Source organism: Camelus bactrianus, chromosome 1 (genome assembly GCF_048773025.1).
Source record: "Camelus bactrianus isolate YW-2024 breed Bactrian camel chromosome 1, ASM4877302v1, whole genome shotgun sequence".
Classification (NCBI taxonomy): domain Eukaryota; kingdom Metazoa; phylum Chordata; class Mammalia; order Artiodactyla; family Camelidae; genus Camelus; species Camelus bactrianus.
The window spans coordinates 95,031,745-95,036,412 of record NC_133539.1 but is presented as its reverse complement, the minus strand read 5'-3'; the positions used below and the strand labels follow the sequence as shown (position 1 = coordinate 95,036,412).

General features: G+C 43.9%; 1 pseudogene; it reads left to right on the top strand.

The window, feature by feature from the left end:
* The first annotated feature begins 2,181 nt into the window (after positions 1-2,181).
* Positions 2,182-4,371, top strand: LOC105066710 (adenylyltransferase and sulfurtransferase MOCS3-like; annotated as a pseudogene).
* Positions 4,372-4,668: the final 297 nt, after the last annotated feature.

Sequence of the window (4,668 nt, the reverse complement as noted above, 5' to 3'; positions counted from 1 at the left end):
ATCAATATCATAAATGTCAATTCTCTGTAAGCTAATTTGCAAAATCCCAATAAAACATCAGTATTATTTAATTATTTGAGGTGATGCTTGTAAAAGTCCATATGGAAAAATAAACATTTATTTCATTTATTTAATATTTATTTAAACTAATTCTTTATAAATACTTGAATATCTGTAAAATTACATACATGCAGCATTGTCTGTAAAATCAAAAGAATATAACCAAGTGTCCATAAATAGGTGATTAGTTGAATGAATTAAGTGCATCCATACAATGAATTTCTAGGCAGCTGTAAAAAAATTTTTTTTAAATTCTGAGCCCTAAGAATTTCTCTGAAAAAAAGAAAAGCAGCGCAGGAGAAAGAGCTTTTCCATGTTAAACAATTAAAATATTTTACACTGCCTCAATAAATAGTATGGCAATCATACTTAAATAAACAGAAAAACAAATGAAACAAACAGAATGTCCAAAAACAGACCTGCAGAAGAAGAATTAGGTATTTGATTCATATTCAGGATCATTCTTGGTGTTGTATATTTTATGGGTTTGGACAAATGTATGACATGTATTCACTTTTACAGTATCACACAGAATTTTCCTCTGTGTCCCTCCTATTCATCTCTCCCTCTCCCCTAACCTCTGACAATCACTGATCTTTCTATTGCCTCCACAGTTTTGCTTTTTCCAGGATGTTCATAGTTGGAATTGTACAATATGCAGCTTTTTCAAATTGGCTTCTTTCACTTAGTAATATGCATTTAAGTGTCCTCCATGTCTTTTCATGGCTTGATAGCTCATTTCTTTTTAGTGCTGAATAGTATTCCATTTGCTGTATGTATCACCTAATGAAGTACATTTTGGTTGCTTCCAAGTTTTCACAGTTATAAATAAAGCTACTGCAAATATTTGTGTGTAAGTTTTTGTGTGGACATAAATTTCCAACTGCTTTGGGTAAATACCAGGAAGTGAGATTGCTGGATCAGATAAGAGAATGTTTAATTCTTTAAATAACTGCCAAACTGTCTTCCAAAGTGGCTGTATCATTTTGCATTCCCACCAGTGATGAATGAGAGGTTCCCCTTGCTCCACATTCTTGTCAGCATTTGGCGTTGTCAGTATTCTGGAATTTTGGCCATACTAACATGTGTGTAGTATATCTCACTGTTGTTTTAATTTACATTTCCCTGATGACATGATGTGAGGCATCTTTTCATATGCTTATTTGCCATCTACGTGAGGTGTCTGTGAGGTGCGTGTTAAGGTCTTTGGCTCATTTTAAAAATCAGATTGTTCTCTTATTGCTGAGTTTTAAAAGTTCTTTGTGTATTTTGGATAATACTTCTTTATCAGATGTGTCTTTTGTAAATATTTTTTTCCCAGTCTGTGGCTTGCCTTTTCAGTCTCTTGACCTTTTTTTTTTCATAGAGCGTAAATTTATAATTTTAATGAAGTCCAGCATATCAATACTTCCTTTGATGGATCCTGCCTTTGGTGTTGTATCTAAATCATCACCATATTCAAGGCCATCTGGGTTTTCTCTTATGTTATGTTCTAGAAGTTTAATAATTTTGCATTTTACATTTAGGTCTGTGATCCATTTCGAGTTAATTTTCATGTAGAGTAGAAGATCTGTGTCTAGATTCTATTTGTGTGTGTGTGTGCGCGTGTGTGAATGTCCAGCTCTAGCACCATCTGTTGAAAAGACTTTTTATTGCCTTTGCTATTTTGTCAAATATCAGTTGACTATATATATAGGTGGGTCTATTTCTGGATTCTCTCTTATGCTCTATTGATTGATTTGTCTATTCTTTCACCAATACCACGCTGTCTGGATTATGGAGGAAGGTCTTTAAAAATTCAGAAAATAATAAAAACTATTGAATAGGTCGAAAATTTAGAATAGCATTATGAAAATTATATCCAAGGAGATAATGAAATGTTTACCACAATTACGTGTTTCACTCATTTAGCAAATACTTAGTGTATTGCATCCACTCTGTATCACTCTGTATTCAATTACATATTAGCAATACAGTGACTAACACAACAGACAATTCCTGCCCTCAAGAAGTTCCAGTTAAATGAAACATGGGTCATTGACATGCATTATATTTATACCTACTTTTTTCTAGTATGTCTACACAATTTTATGGAACTGAAGTATTCCCCAAATAAGCATAATGATCCAGACAAATCAGTGGGGTTATGTAGCTAGGAAGAGATACTGTGTAGTCAGTCGTAATAAGAAAAGCAGCACTGGACAACTTCCAGGAGAGGCTGCCACGGCTGCCAGGGAGGAGGTGCTCACCTTGCAGGCTGACGCTGCCCAGCGGGAGTCGGTGCCGAGTTCCCCGAAGCAGAGGCTGGCGGAGGCTCTTCCGGCAAAGCAGGGGTCAGAGCGGTTAGTTCCGGCGTCCCCCCTCCCGCTGAAGGCTGCCCTGTCCCGAGGTGAGGTATTCTGCGCTACAGCCGGCTGCTGGTGCGGCCTGAGCTGGGCGTGCAGGGACAGCTGCGCTTTGCCACCTCACCCGTGCTGGTCGTAGGCTTCAGGGGACGCGGCTGCCCACTGGCTTCGTACCTGAGAGGCCAGAGTCGCCCGCCTGGGCCTCGTGGGCTGCGACAGAGTAGAAGTGAGCAGCCCGGCCCGCCAAGGGCTGCACGAGAAGGCACTGCCCGTCACGCCCAGGGCGTCAGGCGGCACCTCACTGCGCAGCCTCCGTCCAGCGGCAGACTACGTGTCCTACGCCGTGTCCTACGCCGTGCCCTACGCCGTGCCCTACACCGTGTCCTACGCCGTGCCCTACGCCGTGTCCTACGCCGTGCCCTACGCCGTGCCCTACGCCGTGCGCGTCCGCCAGCCTCGGCGCTCCGCGATGCAGTGCCTGACTGCCCCCACAGCGTGCCCCCTCGCGACCTGGCTAAGGACCGTGTGTGCCAGCCCCGGCCTCTCCTGTCGGCCAGCGCCCTGTGGACCAGTCTGTGGTGGGCCTCGCTGTGCTGCGTATTCCCCCAGCCACCTCCAGCGGAGATGGTGACCAGCTACGCGCTTGGCAGGGTGTTTGCTGTGGTAACTGGGGTCCTGGGCCCCCGGCAGGCGCTGGGGGTGAGGATGGCTGCAGGTCTGGGCCCCTCTTGCAGCGGCAGCGTGCTGCTCTTCCGTGCCCTCGGAGGACGTTTCCGCTGTGTGCAGCTGCGTAGGTGCAGGCCCGGCTGTGCAGCTGGCGGAGACGGCCCACTGTGGCTGACCTGCAGGACTACGAAGCCTTCTGCAACTCCTCAGCCACCGAGAAGTGCCGCTCCCTGCAGTTGCTGAGCCCGGAGCAGCGAGTTTCTGTCATCGACTATCAGTGCCTCTGGATTCTGGGTCACCCCACCTGCAGCCGGATATCAGGCCTCACGTAGAGGTGGACATCCGTCATCTGCCTCATGCCCTACACATCCCTTTGAAACGTTTGGGAGGGAGGGATGCAGATAGCCTGAACCACTTTGGAGAAGGAATCCAGGAAGGGAAGTAGGGTGCACGGGAAGGGGCCTCTCTCTCCATTTATGTGGTGTGCAGACTGGGCAGTGACTCCCCGGAAGCCATGAAGATCCTGCCGTGCTTGACAGACGCAGCCTCTTTAACAGTTCAGGATGTTGTTGGGGGGGCCTCATGGCCTGGGCTGCGAAAATCAGTAGAACATCTCGGCAGTACTGAGGTGCCTGGTGGAGTCTGACTAGCAAAAAAGGTGGGTTGCCATGTTACCGAAAGTGGGTTTTTTTGCATTTATTAATTTATTTATGTTTTTTCCAATAATCTACGGAAGAGCTTGAGATTCCACCATAGCTGTGAATACATGGACTTCTTTTTATAGAGGGCTTTTTAATTGTAATTGGATCATGTAGCTATCACTGGGTTGTAATACTGTTTCTGAGAACTGTCTTGTGTTTTCAGCATTTGGATGGTGTCTGGAACAGGTGAGATATAATGTGAAGTGACAAGACTTTGGGTTTTGAACTGCAGATCATTTGCCTGTCCTGCCTTTTTTCCCCCACCTCTCCTAACTGAAAAGCTGTGTAAGTCATCCATTTTAATGCTTGGAAAGGTGTAGTAAACTTACTGATGTTACTGAGTCCAAGCTTGTACTGCTTGCCACAGGACAGGCCAGTAAACCAAGAGATGAATTGTTGCAGCAAGGAATAGCAACAGAGAGCCAGCAGACTGAAAAGATGCTGAACTTGTGTCCCAAAGAACCATCTTAGAATTCAGACTTCTTTTATATTAAAAGGAGAGAGAGTATGATTGGTTGTTGCAAAATCTTTGGTGTGGGATGCCTTTGTTCTTGCAGCTGTCCAATAGGTCAGGTCACTTATGTTCCTGTAAACCTGCAACAAGACAAATATTTTGCTCTGTTCTGCAATTTTTCATCTCTGTATGAATGGAAAAGTGTTATACCTTTAAAGGCCAGAGCCTTGAGAATCTGCTGTCATGTATATTCAGGCTCTAGGCAATGTTCTTAGTTTGTAGCAAAAGCAATAGAACACAAAGTTTAAAGTAAAAGAAAACATAATATGGAGTCACTTTTGTTCTCTATTTTGCTGAATTGATCATAGATGATATAGTTAAAAATCAGTTTATTGTTTACTAAGACATTCTTTGGATGTTATTTCTACTTCAAATGATAGAA